This window comes from Phacochoerus africanus, chromosome 5, assembly GCF_016906955.1.
Source record: "Phacochoerus africanus isolate WHEZ1 chromosome 5, ROS_Pafr_v1, whole genome shotgun sequence".
Taxonomy (NCBI): domain Eukaryota; kingdom Metazoa; phylum Chordata; class Mammalia; order Artiodactyla; family Suidae; genus Phacochoerus; species Phacochoerus africanus.
The window spans coordinates 51,026,919-51,048,538 of NC_062548.1; positions in this window are offsets into that span (position 1 = coordinate 51,026,919).

The following is a 21,620-nucleotide window of genomic DNA, read 5'->3' on the forward strand; positions in this document are numbered from 1 at the left end:
CCTATCCTTCTCAAAATATTCCACATCATTGAAGAGGAAGGAGTTCATTCCACGAGGCCAACATAACCCTGATATCAAATCCAGACAAAGATACCACACAAACACACAAATGTTACAGACCAACATAACTGATGAACATAGATGCAAGCATCCTCAATGAAATATTAACCAATGGAGTTTAACAGTACATTAAAAGGTATTCATCCCAGAGTGAATGTAGGGTTCAGAGTCTGCAAATCAATGTGATACATTGTGTGGTACACATTAACAACGTGTAGAATAAAAACCATTTGATTATATCAGTAGATGCAGAAAAAGCTTCTGACAAAATTCAACATCCTCTTATAATAAAAGTTTTCAAGACAGTGGGTGTAGAATAAATATAATAAAGGTCATCTATGACAATCCCAGAGCTAACATCATACTCAAGAATGAAAAGCGGAAAGCATTTCCTATAAGATCAATTACAAGCAAGGATGCCCATGCTCACTATTTTTGTTCAACATGTTATTTGAAGTCCTAGTCACAGCAATCAGATAAGAAAAATAAATAAAAGGCATATAAAAGGCATCCAAAGTGAAAGGAAGAAGCAAAACTGTCACTGTTTTAAAATGACATGACACTATACGAAGGAAAAAACAAAAGTACCAAAAAACTATTAGGTCTCATCAATGAATCCCATCAAGTTACAGGATATAAGATTACTCTACAGAAATCTGTTGTATTTCTTTACACTAACAATGAATTATTAGAAAGAAATTAAGAGGAGTTCCCATTGTAGCTCAGTGGAAACAAATCTGTATCCATGAAGATGTAGGCTCAATTCCTGGCCTTGCTCTGTGGATTAAGAATCTGGCATTGGCATGAGGTGTCGTGTAGGTCAAAGACATGGCTCAGATCCCCGGGTTGGCAGCTGTATCTGTGATTTGATCTCTACACTTGGGAACTTCCATATGCAGTAGCAGTGGCCCTAAAAAAATAAAAAGCAGAAAAAAAAAGGAAAAAAAGGAATTAAGAAAACAATTCCATTTCTAATTGCCTTAAATAGTAAAACACCTAAAATAAATCTAAGAAGGTAAAATACTTGAACTCAAAAAAAAATGAAAGATGCTGATGAAAGAAATTGAAAATAACACAGAAAGACCTACTATTAATTACCAAGGCAATCCAAGGATTCAGTGCAATCTCTCTCAAAACACCAATGACATTTTCCCACAGAACTAAGGCAAATAATTCTAAAATTTGTATGGAAACACAAAAAAACTCATGAATAGCCAAAACAATCTTGAGAAAGCAGAAAAAAGCTGAAAGTAACACACTTTGTGATTTCAAACTCTGCTGCAGAGCTACAGCAGTCAAAATGGTATGGTACCAGCACAAAAACAGACACATAGATAAATGGAACAGAATACACTGCTGATGTAGTAAATTAATCTATGACAAATTAGGCAAAAATATACAACGTGTTAAACACATCCTATTCAGTAAATGGTGTTGAGAAGACTGGAAAGCCATACTTGAAAAAAATAAAAATCAAAGTAGACTACTTATCGAACTCCAATTCTAGGCATTTATCTAAACAAAAGCTTTTAAGTTGAAAATACTAATATGTACATTCTTCTTCAATAAAAAATGAAAATTAAAAAATTAAAAATCATTTAAGGATGTTCTGATGGTTCATAAAAGTTTGTGAGAAGTTCCTGTTGTGGCTCAGACGGTTAAGAACCTGACTAGTAATCCATGAAGATGCAGGTTCCATCCCTGGCCTTGGGTGGAAGGATCTGGCATTGCCAAGAGCTGTGGTGTAGATTACAGATGTGGCTTGGATCTGGTGTTGCTGTGGCTATAGCATAGGCCAGCAGGTACAGCTCGGAATCGACCTCTAGCCTGGGAACTTCCATATGTCGCAGATGCGCCCCCCCCCAAAAAAAAAAGTTTGTTAAACAATTGTATAAAACGTTTTGACAAAAGATCTAATTAAAGGAGTTCCCACTCTGGTGCAATGGGTTAAGGATCTGGTGTTGCCACGGGTCGCAGCTGTGGCTCAGATTTAATCCCTAGCCCAGGAACTTCTATATGCCATTGGTGAAGGTAAAAAAAAAGATCTAATTACATAACCTTTCTGTAAAAGAACATAGCAGACTATAAATATTTTCTTGCTTATTCTTTGGGCTAAACCTGGTTTTATATATTTTGTTTTCCATGGACAAAAACATTTTTCAGCCTTAAGAAATGTTTTGAGTTTCTCTGGCAAAAGCATTCATCCTCCTTTATATGCCTCAGTTCTAGTTAGTTATGATACTAAATATAAGTTAATTGGAACTTATTTATCAAAATACTGATAGTTGTGAAATTCAGAATAGCCCTTAAATCTCCATCCCTTAAAAATATTTAACTAGTCAGCTTACTAGGGAGAGTGGACAAATAAAAGACATGGATCCTCAGTTCTCATGGCTGTAATTCTTACTAGTAGTAAGACTTGGACAGTCCATACTTATTAGTTGTAAGACTTATAAATGTCACTTTCTGTGTGTGTTTTGAGGGGCAGCAGAATGTTGGTTTTTTTCATCTGCAAAGGAGGAAATTAAAACAAGATTATTTCCAGGGTCTTTCTAATATTTGATCAATTTTAATTAGCAATTAATTGATCCTACTGTAGATTTCCTTTGAAAATTAAGTTTAACAGACAAGGCAAAAAAGTGGGAGTTCCTGCATGGTTCAGTGGTTAACAAACCTGGCTAGTATCCATAAAGACTTGGGTTTGATCCCTGGCCCCACTCAGTGGGTTAAGGATCTGGCATTGCCATGACCTTTGGTGTAGGTTGCAGACGCGGCTCAGATCTGGCAATGCTGTGGCTCTGATGTGGGCCGTCAGCTACAGCTTCAATTAGACCCCTAGCCTGGGAACCTCCATATGCCATGGGTGTGGCCCTAAAAAGTCAAAAAACAAAAAAAGACAAGGCAAAAACGTATAGGAGCAGTTTATAAAGGATCTGACTCTGGGTGTGTCTGAAAGTGCATTTGAAAGGAAAACCAGAAAGATAAAAATAAATATATATACACTTGTCATTGCAGTAATATTATAAAAGCCGAGATATAGAAGCAAATGAAGTGTCCATTGAAGATGGATATTCATGCAGTATTACTCAACCATTTAAAAAAGTGAAATCTTGGAGTTCCCATCGTGGCTCAGTGGTTAACAAATCCAACTAGGAACCAAGAGGTTGCAGGTTCGATCCCTGGCCTTGCTCAGTTGGTTAAGGATCCAGTGTTGCCGTGAGCTGTGGTGTAGGTTGCAGACTCAGCTCGGATCCTGTGTTGCTGTGGCTGTGGCGTAGGCTGGTGGCTACAGCTCTGATTGGACCCCTAGCCTGGGAACCTCCATATGCTGCAGGAGCAGCCCAAGAAATGGCAAAAAAAGACCAAAAAAAAAAAGTGAAATCTTGCCATTTGTGACAAGATGGATGGCCTTTGAGGGCATTATGCTGAGTGAAATAAGATGAATAACACATACCATATGATTTCATTGGTTGAATTTATTCATAGGAATTTTATTCTTTTTGATGCTATTGTTAAATGGAATGATTTTCTTAATTTCTTGCTCTGATAGTTTGTTGTTAGTGCGCAGAAATGCAAATATCTCTGTATGTTGATTGTGTATTCTTCAACTTTACTAATTTTTTAAAATGATTTTTATTTTTTCTGTTATAGTTGGTTTACCAGTATTCTGTCAATTTTGTACTGTACAGCAAAGTGACCCAGTCACTCTCTCTCACACACACACACACACACACACACACATACACATAACTTTACTGAATTTATTGTAGCAGCTTTCCTGTGATGTCTCTATGGTTTTCTGTCATCTACATAGACAGTTTCACCTCTTTCTGATATGAAGCCTTTAATTTCTTTTTCTTACCTTTGTTCTGTGTAGACTTTCAGTACTGTGTTGAAAAGAAGAGGTGAAAGTGGGCATCCTGTCTTGTTCCAGAAATCAGAGGAAAATCCTTCAGCTTTATACCACTGAGCATGATGTTAGATGGTGGATTGTGTCCAACATTGTACTACATTTCCTTCTATGTCAAATTCATTGATAGTTTTTTCTTTTAAGCATCAAATCATGTTAAATTTTTCTTTAACATGCTTTTTTCTGTACTTATAGAGAACTGATTTTTTTATTCTTTAATCTGTTCTTGTGGTTTATCACATTGATTAATTAGTGTATTTAAATTATTTTCACATTAGAGAAATAAATCCAGATCAATCATGGTATATGAAACTTTTAAAGTGCATTTTAATTTGACTTCCTAGTATTTTGTGGAGAATTTTTGCAATTATGTCCATTAGAGATAACTGGATCATAATTTCTTTTCTTGTAGTATCCTTATCTGGTTTTTATATTATATTATGGTAATATGGGCCTCATAAAATGAGTTTGAAAGTGCTCTCTCTTCTTATTTGGAAGGGTTTGAGAAAGAATGGTATTAAGTCATCTCTAAAGTTCAGTCTAATTCACCAGTAAATGCCATGGGCATTTCTTTTTCAGTGGTTTGTGATTACTGATTGAATCTTCTAATTGTTGGTCAGTTCTGATTTTCTATTCCTGTATGATCCAATATTATTCAGTTCTATGTTTCTAAGAATTTATCCATTTCTTCTAGATGATTCAGTTTGTTGGCAAATCATTGTTCACAGTAATCTTTCATAATCTTTTGTATTTCTTTGGTATCCTTTGCAATGTCTCCTCTAATATTTTGTTTAACTACTTATGTAATTAAATTTTTTAGGGCTGTACCCACAACATATGGAGGTTTCCAGGCTAGGGGTCGAAACAGAGCTACAGCTGCCAGCCTACCCCAGAGCCACAGCAGATCTGAACTGTGCCTGTGACCTACACTGCAGCTCATGGCAACACCAGATCCTTAACCAACTTAGTGTGGCCAGGGATGGAAACCATGTCCTGACCCATACCTACTCCGCCTCTGTGAATAGCTCCCTGTATGTGTTCTCTAGGGTGCTGGCAAGCACAAGCTTTTTGGAGATGCTCATGAGCTTGTACAGAAAGCCTGCCTGAATCTGCACCAAGAGAGAGACCACAAACTTGAGATTTAGTGCCACCATTAGGAAAACAAAAAGAGGTTGTCAAAAACTGGCCTGGTGTAATACAGGATCAAGAGAAGGCATATGTGCTTAAACCGTATCACAAGAGGGAGCATTAAGTGTGGAGCTGGTATATTTATAGGCTGTCTGAGAAAGTCTCAAACACCTAGCTCAACAGGCCAAAGGTATTACTATCCCAAGGCACTTAGTAAAGACTGGAAAAGTTAACTTCTACTTCTTTGCATTGCTTCAAAGAGAGCAATACAAAACTAAGAAAAAAAAAAAAAAAGCAATTCAGGAAACCCGACATCACTGAAGGATCAATCTTATGTCCTATATGAGGCAAATTCTCCAAGATTGGTTAACTTACTGTGTAATACATAGAAAGGAACTGAGAGACTTAGGCAAAACAAGGAGATAGGAATTTGTTCTGAATGAAGAAACAGGGTCTCAGGATCCTTGAAGCCTTCCTATTCAGTGCCCACTTATTCTTTCCATCTGGGTTCTGAGTTAGGCAAGACAGACCAGTTCTTCAGATAGCTCCAAGGCAGGGTATGGTGTTATAAATAAGCTTTGCTGTGTTCCCTCCTGTTCAAGGCAAGATATTGAGAACCAGGTGCCATCTCTTCCATACTGAGTTGTGCCATGCCTTACATAATGGGGTTGGGATATGTGTGAGCTAAGGTGCCACAGAATTTTTGTTGATGTGATTTTTTTTTCCGATGTTTGGATATTGACTGGTTGGTACATATCTTTGTTTTCCTGTGCGTACTATACCTATATATTTTTTCCAGTTGTGCTTTTTTTATGTGTGAGTTTCTCTGAGGAAGCAATAGCTTCGTGCTTATTATTTTGCTGATTTACTGCCCTTTAATGTTTACTCTTTTTGGTGTAGAGTTCTATGGGTTTTGTCATGTGCACAATATCATACATTCATTCTAATTAGTATCATAAAAATTACTTTCATTGTGATTAAAAATAAAACTTGGGCTTCACCTACTCAGCCCTCCCTGATTCTTGTTAACCATGTGGCACCCACTGATTATTTTATTGTCTCCAAAGTTTTGCCTGTTCCACAATTACACGTAATTGGATACCTACATTATCTTTAGTGGGGATATGCAGAAATCTGAACTGTTGTGTATTGCTGGTTTGAATGTAAAATAGTTCAGATGCTATGGAAAACAAAATAGATGGTTCCTCAAAAAATTAAACATGGTGTTAACTTATGACCCAACTATTCTCCGTATACACACAATAATTGAAAATATATTTTTTTAAGTAAACACTTTTATGTAAATCATCTAGTGGAAATATTCACATTAGCCAAAGGATGGAAACAACCCAATTATTTATTAACTAACAAATGAGTATAGAAACTATGGTGTATACATAACAGTGGAGTAGTATTCAGCCATAAAGGAATAAAATACTGGTATCTGCCACATCATGGATAATCCTTGAGACCATTATGAGTGAAAGAATCCAGACACAAAAGACTACCTATTCTATGATTCCATTTATGTGAATCATCCAAGACAGGCAAAAGCATGGAGACAGCAAGCGGATGGTTGGCTGTAGGGGACTGGAGACCTACGGATGAGAAGAAAATGCTTAATGTGTATGGTTTTTTGGAGGGGTAATGAGAAATTTGTTAATACATTTTCCTGTATTGCACACTTTTAAATTTATAAATTAATCAATTCATAAATAAAGGTTAGGAATGTGAAAGAAGAAATAACATTGGTTGAAAGGACGTTGATGTATTGCCAGAAATATTTCCAAGAAATATTGTGTACAACTATTTTTCAGAGTTTTATTTCTCTGATTTGACAGGTAATGAGATATTTTATTTTGGGCACTCATTGTCACATCCTAGGAATAAGCCAAATTTTAATTAAGTTAGAAAGACTGCATTGTTTGGTATTTCAGAAGAAGAAGGACTTTAGAAAGTTATAGAGGGAGTCCTGTTTTGGCTCAGCAGGTTAGACTCTGACTAGTAACCATGAAGATGTGCGTTGGATCCCTGGCCTCAGTGGGTTAAGGATATGGTGTTGCTGCAAGGTGCAGCATAAGTTGTAGATTGGGTTTTTGTTGCCCTGGCTGTGGCCTAGGCCAGCAGATGCAGCTCCAATTAGATCCCCAGCCTGGGAACTGCCATATGCCACAAGTGTGGCCCTAAAAAAAAAAGCGCAACAACAAAAAAATTATAAAGATTTATTTTATCACCTTATGAAAAGTGAGGGACAAGAAACACCTAGATTTGATGTAGTATTATTAATGAGTTTCTAGGGAAGAGTTGTCCAATAAGAAGAGATGGCCAGTCTTTTTCATTTTAAATTTGAATACATGAAATGCTACCCTGTATCAATTTTTTGAGAATATATGTTATCTATATTGGATGTCCCTCAGGATTTTCCCACACTTTTACTGTCCATAATCTGTTTTAGCCTCAGGTAAAATACTAATAAAAATTCTTAGTGGGAATTGGGGAGAAGAGAAAATACAGAGAGACTAAGAGGTAGAAACTTTCAGTTACAAAATAAATGAGTGACAGATATGGAATACACAATGTCAGCAATACTGTCAATAATTATCTAATAACTTTATATGGTGACAGGTGAAAACTAGATTTGTCATAGTAATCATTTTGAAATATATAGAAATATCTAATCACTATATTTTATACCAGGAAATAACATAGTGTTTTAGGTCAATTAACTTCAAAAACAAATAAAATCATAAAAAAGAGATGAGATTTGGGTTTACCACAGATGGAATGTGGGAAGAGGGAGTATTTATGAAGATGAAGAAAAAGAACCAACTCTACTTGTAAGATAAATAAGTGCAAGGGATGTAATGTACAACATCATAAATATAATGAACACTACTATATGTTATATATGAAAGTTGCTAAGAGAATAAATCCTAAGAGTTCGCATCACAAGAAAAATCAATTTCTATTTCTTTAATCTTTACGAGATAATGAATGCTCACTAACCTTGTAATCATTTCATGATATATGTAAGGCAAATCATTATGCTGTTCACCTAGAACCTTGTACAGTGACATATCTCAATTTTATCTCAATAAAACTAGGAAAAAACTCAAAATGTACTGTTTTCCTATATTAATTAGTTTTGACAGTAAATTATCTGAAGCAACAATAATGCAGTGTAAACCATCATAACTTTATTTATTCATTAAATAGTCAGATAAGGTCCATCTCACTTAGAACTTAATGCTTTTAATTAATTAATGGACTTGGTTACATAATTCATCCTAGTTGATTCATTCTATTACCAGACTTGGGAGTAAAGTCACTGAATATTACTGTAACTGCTCAAAAATATACTGTAGCATTTAACACTTATTCCTGTTGCTGGGGAGAGCAGAATGGTAAGGGAACCCAGGAGAACTGCTCTGCCACATGATTCCCAGTCTCAGGTTTTATGGGAATGGGTTAGTTTCTGGGTTGTCTCTTGCCAGTTGTCTCACTTGGCCAATGCTAGGTCTGACCCAGGGTCCTTCCTGGTGACTTGCATCTCTCAGCCAAGATAGATTCCAGCACCAACAATCCTGGGAGGTTGGTTGTCTCCTTGCTATTAGCGCATTCCAATTCTCCTGGTTAGTCTACAGAGCATCATCATGTTTCTTATTAGTTATCATGAGACAACTAATGCAAGTGGCAATTACTGTGCTTGCCAAGTGGGCAGTTTGATTTCAGTCAGTAGTCTCCTAAAAGAGAATCATGGCCAAATGCAAGATCCTGTGCCTGATGCATAGTGAGGCCAGACAAACCTAAATGTTGGAGTTTGAGCATATAAAGTTTCATTGAAAAGGATAATAAGAACTGGTCGATGGGACCTGAAAGACTGGAACTCTCCTATTTTGTAGAAGAGTTTTAATAGGCAAAATTGGGGGCAAGGGCTCAGGGTGTGTGATTTCTGTTGTGGGGGAGTAGCTAACAGAGTGGTGGTCAGGAAATCTTACTCCATCTAAAGTGAGTATTCTCCACTTGAGCGGGGGCCTTTCTGAGGAAGAACTCAAAGATATTCTACTGTGTATCCCTTCTGGAAGAACCAGGTCTCTTGCTTTGCAGAAGGACTATTGTTTCTTAACTGCTCCTCCTTTGTTTCTCAGGTCCACTCCTTTTCCATTAGTTAATTCCTTGAATCTGCCCTTTGAAACTCAGAGAAATCTTAAGTTCCAAAGGGCCAGATCAAACTGGAAGGGGACTGGGTGAGATTTTGTTCCTAGCAGGGCCCTGCAGGGTTCTGAATGGTTTCAAAATTGCACTAAGTGAAAAAAGAAATCATTGATTATGACTAAACCAGTGAGCTAAATTTTGAGAACATAGGCTATTTGTCCTTCCCCAAAGAAGCCCACATGTAGCCCACTGGGTAAACTAGACAGAAAACTCTATTTCATTAGGAGGACATTTTCTTAAGACTAAAAAGCTTTAGCAATTTGGACACTGTGTTGTCAGTCATGAGGTTTCCCAGCTGTATCCTGGGACCCCATCTAAGGGATGGAGATGGCCTAAGACCCACAGTATGGGGACACGACCCCAGATCTCAGGGCACCCAAGGCCCTGGGACAAGCATGTCTCTCGCATTTCTACCCTGCATCACTAAAAGGGATTGCTTGATTCACAGTCATTCACGGGGTGGGAACGGCCGCCTCAGCCCCTGCACTCTCTAGACCGCTCACCCTCCTGGTCTCTATGGTCCTCGTCTGTGCCTGTGCGGCGTAGGCCCCACCTCTTCCCTTCCTCCCGCTCAGGCCCGGTGAGGAGATCCTGGAGCCTTTAGGTCGTTGCCGGTGTGCGAGCAGCAGGCCGGGACCTGGGACTTTGTGTGGCCTGCACGTTTGCTGAGAGTGGTGTTCTTGTGGCGGGGGCGTAAGCTGGGCGTCTTAGGAAGCCTTGCGACCCAGTCGGGACCCCACAGGGACTCCGCAGTGCCCGGGTATGGCCTGGACCTCTTCCCGGAAAGGTGCGTGTGGAATCCGTGTTGGGGTCTTGTGGTCTGGGGACAGGTGGAGCTGAGACCCGTTAGGGTCGGGCGCTTGGCTCCTGTGGGGATTCTGTCCCCTGCCTTGCCTCCAGCCTCGCTGGGTAATGGGGAGGCAGCGGGAGCTAAAGCTCTACAATCACGCTGCCGTGGGCTGGAAGAGAGGGTGGGCTGCGGGTCTTCGGGGACAGCGCTGCTTTGGAGCCAGAGGGACCTGGTCATTTCCTATTGTGTCGTCTTTGACCTTTGGCCGGAGAAGTAACCTTCGGAAGAGTCAGGTCCATTGTCTGGAAAGGAGGCTATCTATGAATGATGTCTGCCTTATGGCGTTGATCCGAGGATACGATGTGGTTTGTTTTTTTGTTTTCTTGTTTTGTTTTGTTTTTTGTTTGTTTTTTGTTTGTTTTTTGTTTGCTTTTTTTCGTTTGTTTTTTGGGTGTGGGTTTTTTTTTTTTTTTTTTTTTTTGCCTCAGCTTGCAGGGCTTGATGTAGAATCTCAGTTCCCAGACCGGGGATTGAACCTGGGTGTCTGTGGTGAAAGCTGAGAGCCCTAATCCCTAGCCCACAACGGACCTCCATATGTGGTGTCATTTGTGGAAGGAGTTAGCAAAGTGCCAGGTACTAACCGCCAAAGAAGTGTGGACAGCTGTTGTATGTGGAAGACACTTTTCTTCTTTTCACTGGGTGGTTTACAGAGGCCTCCGGACTCTCTCCTGGTAATTGGTATGAGCACTTGCATTAAACTCACAGAACAGAAACCTGGGCAGGTGACTTCTCCAGGCTCACCCAGATTGGGGCAGAGCCAGGAGTGGAACAGGGCATTCGGACTGTCCAATCATCAGAAGAATCTTGTCAGGAGTCTCTTTTGAGAAACCGTAACTCACTTAAAGGAAAAAAAGAAAACAATTTGAAAATTGTCTCAGAGCAGTCCATACTTCTTTACTGGACTTCCTCTGATTTCTCTTACTCAAGGAGTAAACACTTTGCCTGGTAAATGATAAAAGATGCAGCCTGTGTCTTTTTCTGCATTCGTTTCAGTGAAATAGTGTCATCCTCTGGTGTGTTTTAAGCATCCGTTAGTTTTTGTTTGTATTGTTTCAATTAATGGACAAGCTGATTTTTACTGAATGAGCAGTGATCATTTCAAACTGGAAAGTAGATGGCTCTTCCAGCGGGTCCTTCCCTGGCCAGTTCAGGGTTTAGAGAGAGGAGGTAGGGAGGCTGCTCCTTGGCTGGGCTGCTGAGCCAAATGGGAGGTGAATGTAGGAACTGTCAGGCAGCCCAGATTCTGACCCTGTCATCTCTCTGTCCCCTCAGCTGAATCTTCACAGTCCTCTGTAATGTCCCAAGTGCTACAGAAAATGAACCTGTTTGAGGTGAGCTCTTTATCCCCCTCTTTGCGCTCTGATGGATTTCACTTTTTTTTTTTTTTGTCTTTTGTCTTTTTAGGGCTGCAACCTGCAGATTGTGGAGGTTTCCAGGCTAAGGGTTTAATCAGCTACAGCTGCCAGCCTACACCACAGCCACAGCAACGCCAGATCCAAGCCACATCTGCGACCTATACCACAGCTCATGGCAACACCAGATTCTTTCTTAACTCACTGAGCCAGTCCAGGGATTGAACCCACAACCTCGTGGATCCTAGTCAGATTCGTTTTGGCTGTGCCACGACGGGAACTCCAGATTTCACTTTTGATTTCCAATTGTTCTCATCCTTTATGAATGAAAATTATTTACAATTTATAATCTGTTTGCTGAGATTTTATTTGAGACATGGATGTACTCGGAAATAATTATATTGAAAACTTTTTTGCATTTGTTGGAGTAAAGGTATAGCAGCTTACTTTTGTTTTAACGCTGTAACTGCCATCTTTTTGTGAATATATTTTAATTTTTCTTCAACTTGTATTGACCAAGTCAGTTTGCCTATAATTGTGTTTTCTTGTGTCCCTGCCCAACTGTGATATGTTGGTTATACTAGCCTTATTGGGGCACTTTCCTGCTTTCTTCTTCTCCCCTCCCCCTCCTCCCCTCTCTCATTCATGTAAGAAAATCACCTATACAAATTTCATGAAACTCAGCCCTAACACTGGACTTTGTGAGTACATCTGCTTTTTATGTATAAATGTAGATTATCGAGTCACTTTCTTTAAACAATCCTGGGTGTAGTCTTGTATTCTTTTAATTATTTATTTATTAATCTTTGGATGTTTAGGGCCACACCCATGGATGTTCTCAGGCTAGGGGTCAAATCAGGGTTGTAGCTGCCAGCCTCCTCCACTGCAACAGCAACGCCAGATCTGTAACCCATGGAGCAGGGGCAGGGATCAAACCTGAATCTTCATGGATGCTAGTTGGATTTGTTGTCACTGAGCCAACTAGCACTGAGCCACTGGGAAGTCCTCTATTTTTTATTATTACTACATTTTCAGAGAAAATTGTACATTTTTATCTGCTAGGAAATGAATTTTCAGAACCTTGTTGATAGTACTCTCTTACATCTGCTGTTTCTGCTCTGATCTTTATGATTTCTTTCCTTCTACTAACTTTAGGTCTTGTCTGTTCTTCTGTCTCATGCTGCTTTAGATGTAAAGTTAGCTCGTTTATTTGAGATTTTTCTTGTTTCCTGAGGTGAGCTTGTATTGCTATAAACTTTCCTCTTAGAACAGCTTTTGCTGCATTCCATAGGTTTTGGAGAGTCATATCTTTGTTGTCAATTGCTTGTAGGTATTTTTTAATTTCCTCTTTGATTTCTTCAGTGATCCATTGGTTGTTTAGTAGCACGTTGTTGAGTCTCCACGGGTTTGTGTTTTTTGCAGATTTTTTTCTTGTTGTTGATTTCCAGTCATAGCAGTGTGGTCAGACAAGAGGCTTGATATGATTTCAATTTTCTTAAAGTTACTGAGGTTGGATTTGCAGCCCAGGATGTGATCAATCTTAGAGAATGTTCCATGTGCACTTGAGAAGAATGTGCATTCTGTTGCTTTTGGATGGAATGTCCTATAAATATTTATTAAGTCCATCTGGTTTAATGCATCCTTCAGGGCCTGTGTTTCCTTATTGATTTTCTGTCTGGTTGATCTGCCCATTGCTGTAAGTGGGGTGTTAAAATCCCCAACTATGATTGTGTTATTGTTGATTTGTCCTTTTAAAGTTGTTAGTGGTTGCCTTATATATTGTGATGAACCTATGTTGGGTGAGTAGATAATTAAAATTGTTGTATGATCTTCTTGGATGGATCCTTTGATCATCATGTAATGACCTTCTTTGTCCCTTAAAATTTTCTTCATTTTAAAGTCTATTTTGTCTGGTACGAGAATTGCTACTCCAGCTTTCTTTTGATCCCTGTTTGCATGAAATATTTACTTCCATCCCCTGACTTTCAATTTGTACATGTCCCTAGAAGTGAAGTCAGTCTCTTGAAGACAGCATATGTATGGGTCTTGTTTTTGTATCCATTCAGCCAGTCTCTGTCTTTTGGTTGGGGCGTTTATTCCATGAACACTTAAGGTAATTATTGATATGTATGTTCTTCTTGCCATTTGATTAGTTGCTTTGGATTTGTTGTTGTTGCTCATTTTTCTTTCCTTCTTCTCTTGTTCTCTCCTCTTCTGGTTTGAAGACTATCTTTCGTGTTGTATTTGAGTTGATTTTTCTTTGTGTATCAATTGTAGATTTTTGGTTTGCAGTTATTCTGAAGTGTTGCTATAAGAATCTATAAGAATATGAGAATGTTTTAAGTTGTTCTATTAATTGCAAGTTCATCTCCAGGGTTCTGCATTTGTACCCACCTCTTCTCATGATTTCTGATTTTGGTGGTATAACTGTGCATGGATGATTTCGTATCTTTACTGTACATATATACCTTTACTGGTGAGCCTTGTCATTTGTGGAATTTTTGTTTCCTGTTGCTGTCTTGTCTTTTCTGCCTAGAGAAGTTCCTTTAGTATTTGTTGTAAGGCTGGTTTAATGTTGCTGAATTCTCTCAGCTTTTGCTTATCTGAAGTTTTTTATTTCTCCTCCAAATCTGAATGAGAGCCTTGCTGGGTAGAGTCATCTTGGTTGGAGGATTTTTTCCTTTCATCCCGTGAAGTATATCACACCACTCCCTTCTGGCCTGCTGAGTTTCAGGTGAAAAATCTGCTGATAACCTTACTGGGATTCCCTTGTATGTTATGTGTTTCTTTTCCCTAGCTGCTTTCAAAATTTTCTCTTTGTCTTTAATTTTGGTCAGTTTGATGAATATGTGTCTCGGGGTGTTCCTCCTTGGATTTATTTTATATGGTACTCGTTGTGCTTCCTGGATTTGAGTGGGTGGTTCCTTTCCCATGTGAGGGAAGTTTTTGGCTATTATCTCTTGGAATATTTTTTCTGTCCCCTTCTCTCTCTCTTCTCCTTTGGGCACCCCATGATATGGATGTTGGTGTGGTTAACGTTGTCCCAGAAAGAGACTCTCCTCATCACTTAGCTGATTTTCTGGGGTTTTTCCTTTCTCCCTCGTCTGCGTTATTGTCCTCTGTCTTTTCATTTTTATAGGTTTTTGGTGTGGTGACCTTTTTACATATAATTGAGTTGTAGCCTCTCGTACTTCTGGTGGCTGCCCCCCTTGTGGCTGAAGTTGGTATGGGGGGCTCGCTGTAGGCTTCCTGATGGGAGGGGCTGATGCCTGCCCTCTGGTAGGTGGAGCTGATTCTATCCCTTCTGGTGGGTGGGGCTTCTGGATGGGATTAGAGGCAGCTGTGTGCCAGGGGTTTTAGTAGCCTGTTTACCGAGGGGCAGGGGCTGTGATCCCACCTGGATTGTTGTTTGCCCTGGGGCTTCTCAGGCTGACTGACAGGTGGGGCTAGGATTTCCCAAAATGGCCCCCTCCAGAGAAAGGCATGGTGCTGAGTATTCCCGAGAGCTTTGCTTCCAATGTCCTTCCCTCACAACAAGCCACATTCACCCCTGTTTTCCCAGGATGTCCTCCAAGAACTGCAATCAGGTGTGGCCCGGATTCCTATGGAGACTTTGCTTTGCCCTGGGACCCAGTGCGGGTGAAAGTCCATGTGTGCCTTTTAAGAATGGGGTCTCTGTTTCCCCCAGTCCCGTGGAGCTCCTGCACACAAGCCCCCTGGCCATCAATGCCAGATGCTGCAGGGGCTCTTTCTCCCAGCGCCAGATCCCAGCACATGAGGGTTTGATGTGGGGCTCAGAACTCTCCCTCCTGTAGGTGAGTCTCTGTGAACCAGTTAGTTTCCAGTCTGTGGGGCTTCCCACCTGGGAGGTATGGGGTTGTTTATATCATGAAATCGCCCCTCATAACTCTTGATGTGGCCTTCTCTTTGTCTTCTGGAGTAGGCTATCTTTTTTAAGGTTTCTGGTCCATTTGAGTGAAGAGTGTGCAGCCTTTAGTTGTGAATTTTGTTGTTTTGGGGAGAGAAGTTGAGCTCCAGTCCTATTGCACCATCTCAATCCCCGTTTCAAAATTACTTTTTGGTGTTTTTGAAAATAATTTAACCTCTATTGACATTATTTTCTACATATTATTTTGCTATTTTTGTCCATGTCTTCCTTTAGCTCTTGGAGCATCTTTGAAATATTTGTTTTTAAGTCTTTGTCTAGTAATTTTTACATCTGGGCTTCCTCAGGTACATGTTCTGTTGATTTATTTTGCTGCTTCTTCTTTTTAAGGGCTTCAGGTGTAGCATATTGAAATTCCTGGGCTAGGGGTCAAATTGGGATATAAGTACTGGCCTATGCCACAGCCACAGCAGTACCAGGTACAAGCCACATCTGTAACCCCCACCACAGCTCATAGCAACACCAGATTCTTAAGCTAATTAGTGAGGCCAGAGATCAAACCCACATCCTCATGGATACTAGTTGGGTTCTTTTCCACTGAGCCACAATGGGAACTCCTATTTTGCTTCTTTGAATCAGCTATACATTGCTGTTTTTATGTATGCCTTGAGCCCTTTTATTTTTTAATTTTATTTATTTATTGATTGATTGTATTTTTTTTTTTGCCATTTCTAGGGCCACTCCCGGGGCATATGGAGGTTCCCAGGCTAGGGGTCGAATCGGAGCTGTAGCTGCCAGCCTGCACCAGAGCCACAGCAACTCAGGATCTGAGCCATGTCTGCAACCTATACCACAGCTCATGGCAATGCTGGATCCTTAACCCACTGAGCAAGGCCAGGGATCTAACCTGCAATCTCAGGGTTCCTAGTCAAATTCCTTAAAAATTCAAAAATATAAAAACTTATCCCAAATGTACTATACCACTGTTCCCATATTAGCCCTCTGTTCATTCTGATGGTACATGCTAAAGAAACCCTTCTATATGCCATGTAGCTCTAGATCTGGCTAAACTGCACTTGCCATTCAGATGGTAATAAAAAAAGTGAAAAATTACACCATAGTGGTACTTTAATTTGTAATCTCCAGTTGGTTTTTGAAATCGTAAGTGTTCACCTGACTTTTTGAAGTCATGATGATTCACATGATTTTCTGCCTACCTATTCTATCATTTATTGAAGGATGAGTCCTCATTTCCTACAATAACTGTGAATTTGTGTATTTCTCCTTTCAGATTGATCAGCTTCTGCCTCACCTATTTTGATGAGGATTCTCATAATGATAAAGATAACAATTCTTCTAGAATCTTACAGCCTGCCAAAACTGAATCAAGTAGAAACAGACCAACTGAACAGACCGATCACTAGAAATGAAATTGAAGAGGTTATAAAATCACTCCCTACAAATAAAAGTCCAGGACCAGATGGCTTCACAGGTGAATTTTATCAAACATATAAAGAGGAGTTGGTGCCCATCCTCCTTAAACTCTTTCAAAAGGTTGAAGAAGAAGGAATACTCCCAAAGACATTCTATGTTGCCACCATCACCCTCATTCCAAAACCAGACAGAGATACCACCAAAAAAGAAAACTATCGCCCAATATCATTGATGAATATTGATGCAAAAATTCTCAACAAAATCTTAGCCAACCGAATCCAACACATATCAAAAAAATTATACACAATGACCAGGTTGGGTTCATCCCAGGTTCACAAGGATGGTTCAACATATGCAAATCAATCAGCATCATACACCACATTAACAAAAAAAAAAGTCAAAAATCATATGATCATCTCAATAGACGCAGAAAAGCATTGACAAAGTCTAACATCCATTCATGATCAAGACCCTCGCCAAAGTGGGTATAGAGGGAACATTCCTGAATATAATCAAAGCCATTTATGATAAACCCACAGCAAATATAATCCTCAATGGGGAAAAACTGAAAGCCTTCTCACTCAAATCTGGAACAAGACAGGGATGCCCACTCTCACCACTGCTCTTCAACATAGTTTTGGAAGTCCTAGCCACAGCAATTAGACAAACCAAAGAAATAAAAGGCATCCACATAGGAAGAGAAGAGATCAAACTGTCACTGTATGCAGATGACATGATACTACATAGAAAACCCTAAGGACTCAACCCCAAAACTACTTGAACTGATTAATAAATTCAGCAAAGTAGCAGGATATAAGATGAACATTCAGAAGTCAGTTGCATTTCTGTATACCAGCAATGAAATATTAGAAAAGGAATACAAAAATATAATACCTTTTAAAATTGCACCTCACAAAATCAAATACCTCGACATACACCTGACCAAGGAGGTAAAGGACCTATATGCCGAGAACTATAAAACTTTAATCAAAGAAATCAAAGAAGATGGAAAGAAATGGAAAGAGATTCCATGTTCCTGGATTGGGAAAATCAATATTGTAAAAATGGCCATACTACCCAAAGCAATCTACAGATTCAATGCAATCCCTATCAAATGACCCACGACATTTTTCACAGAACTAGAACAAACAATCCAAACATTTATATGGAACCTCAAAAGACCCAGAATCGCCAAAGCAATCCTGAGAAACAAAAACCAAGCAGGAGGCATAACTCTCCCAGACTTCAAGAAATACTACAAAGCCACAGTCATCCAAACAGTGTGGTACTGGTATCAAAACAGACAGACAGACCAATGGAACAGAATAGAGAATCCGGAAATAAACCCTGACACCTATGGTCAATTCATCTTTGACAAGGGAGGCAAGAACATAAAATGGGAAAAAGAAAATCTATTCAGCAAGCATTGCTAGGAAACCTGGACAGCTGCATGCAAAGCAATGAAACTAGAACACACCCTCACACCATGCACCAAAATAACCTCCAAATGGCTGAAAGACTTAAATATATGACAGGACACCATCAAACTCCTAGAAGAAAACATAGGCAAAACACTCTCTGACATCCACATCATGAATATTTTCTCAGGTCAGTCTCCCAAAGCAATAGAAATTAGAGCAAAAATAAACCCATGGGACCTCATCAAACTGAAAAGCTTTTGCACAGCAAAGGAAACCCAAAAGAAAACAAAAAGACAACTTACAGAATGGGAGAAAGTAGTTTCCAATGATGCAACCGACAAGGGCTTAATCTCTAGAATATATAAACAACTTATACAACCCAACAGCAAAAAAGCCAATCAATCAATGGAAAAATGGGCAAAAGACCTGAATAGACATTTCTCCAAAGAAGATACACAGATGGCCAGCAAGCACATGAAAAAATGCTCAACATCACTGGTTATAAGAGAAATGCAAATCAAAACTACCATGAGATATCACCTCACACCAGTCAGAATGGCCATCATTAATAAAGCCACAAATAACAAGTGCTGGAGGGGCTGTGGAGAAAAGGGAACCCTCCTACACTGTTGGTGGGAATGTCAACTGGTACAGCCACTATGGAGAACAGTTTGGAGATACCTTAGAAATCCATCCATAGAACTTCCATATGACTCCGCAATCCCACTCTTGGGCATCTATCCGGACAAAACTACTTAAAAGAGAAACGTGCACCCGCGTGTTCATTGCAGCACTATTCACAATAGCCAAGACATGGAAACAACCCAAATGTCCATCGACAGATGATTGGATTCGGAAGAGGTGGTATATATACACAATGGAATACTACTCAGCCATAAAAAAGAATGACATCATGCCATTTGCAGCAACATGGATGGAGCTAGAGACTCTCATACTGAGTGAAATGAGCCAGAAAGACAAAGACAAATACCATATCATATCACTTATAACTGGAATCTAATATCCAGCACAAATGAACATCTCCTCAGAAAAGGAAATCATGGACTTGGAGAAGAGACTTGTGGCTGCCTGATGGGAGGGGGAGGGAGTGGGAGGGATGGGAAGCTTGGGCTTATCAGACACAACTTAGAATAGATTTACAAGGAGATCCTGCTGAATAGCATTGAAATCTTTGTCTAGATACTCATGTTGCAAGAGAAGAAAGGGTGGGGGAAAAATGTAATTGTAATGTATACATGTAAGGATAACCTGACCCCCTTGCTGTACAGTGGGAAAAAAAAAAAAAGATAACAATTCTCCAAAAAGACACAGCAATTTTAAATGCATATGCACCTAACAAAAAGGATTTCAAAATGCAGATCCTGCTACCCACTTCCCCCAACAACAACTTGGCATTCATCCACAGACATGGGTGACTTTCTGGGAGATGAGAGATTTCAGCACCAGGTACCAAGGGTCCTTGGAGGAGTCTTGCCCTTCCATGTGGAGGGAATTGGTCCTGCCTGTGGACACTGTAGTAGCCCGTGAACCTGCTTTATCTCTGCTCAGCTGGGCTCCAGAAGTCCCTAAAGAACACTGACTCTGACAATCACTCATGGGTAAGAGAGACTTTGAGGAAGTCTAGGTTTCCAGGGAAATTCTGGCACAGCACTGGAACAAAATATGTATGTGTGTGTGTGTGTGTGTGTATCAGTGTATATGTGTATATACATACACGCAAAGATGTATATACATTCATGTGTATAGGTAGAAACATGTCATATGTAAAATATATATATATATATACACACACACACCACACACATACAAGTTTGACACACCGATGAGGGGAAGAGGAGTAATTTGACTTAACACATGTCCTCTGTCCTCCAGGTGGCACAGCTTCATGTCAGGCCATATCTTCTCAGCCTATGATTTCTTCCAAGGGGTAAAGTGAGGGTGTGTGAGTGAGTGCCTGGTTTCCCCAGCTGTGTAGGACACTCTCCAAAAGACCCATTTCTCTTGCCCCATCAAGTGGCCGATAGAACTGCTGGGGGACATTGCAGGGATGAGGTTCCCATGAAGCCCAGTCTCGTCAGACAAACCCAAACTAGAGGCGCTGTACAAAATACCTCATTGGTATTTTTCACAAGGGTCAAGGTCATGAAAAACAAGGCTAGTCTGAGGATCCATCTCAGATTTGGGAAAAGGAAAGGGTCTTGATGACTAAATGCATTATAGCTCCCTGTACTGGCTTCTGGGCTAGAAAAGACAAATGAGTGGAAAAGTGGTAAAATTAAAAACTGTATTGTGTAGTGTATGGTATCATACCAATGTTAATTGTTTACTTTTGTTCAACGTATTATAATTATGTAAGAGGTTAACTTTAAGGAAAGTTGTGTAACAGACATAGAGAAGCTATCTCTGCTGTCTCTGGATTTTTTCTGTACATCTAAATTTTGAAATAATTTATTTAAAAATAAAACTAACATTTAAAAACTAAAATGAAGGAGGAAGGTGGATTAGGAGTGCAAAGTGAGGAGGTGAGGACCAGGGGTTGGTTGGTTGTTTGTTTTTAAGGTAATCAGGGAAGTTCTTCCTGTCATGGTGCCTTTTTAGCAGAGCAGGAGTCAGGGAAGAGCCATACAACTATCTTAAGAAGAGTCTGACGACAGAGTAAACAGCAGATGAAAATGAACTGAGACTAGACCATGGCATGTTCAAAGTACATCATAGCAGCACACTGGATAAGGCAGAGAACGTGTAAGGGTGAGGTAAGAGGGGAGTGCTGTGTCTGTGTATTTTTTCCAGCTTTATTGAGGTGTGGTTGACAAAAGTGTACATATTTAGGTTAGACACCATAATGTTTTGATATACTTACACAATGTGAAATGATTCCACAATCATTTCATGAAATGAAATAAGGAAACCATCCCATCATCAAGCCAATTAACATATCCATCAATTCACACAGTAACCGTGTGTGTGTGTGTGTGTGTGTGTGTGTGTGTGTGTGTGTGTCAGAGGGTAAGACTATTTCAGATCCATTCTTCTAGCAAATTAAGTATATGGTACCATACTATGAATTGTAATCCCTATGCTGTACATGAAATTTCCAGAACTTATCCGTCTTATAACTGAAAGTCTATACTCCCCATATTTGTAATTTAAGTTATTAGGCAATAAGTATGCAGGCATATCTTCCTACCCTCTCTCTTACATATCTTTCAAATAATGTTTTGAAACATTTTCAGTTTTTTCGATAATTCTAAAAGTAATTTTCAAACAGGCAAAAGTGCACATGGGGTTCTTTTGCACTACTTCATGTTATGTCTCTTTGTTCTTTTTTTCTTTTTTGTCTTTT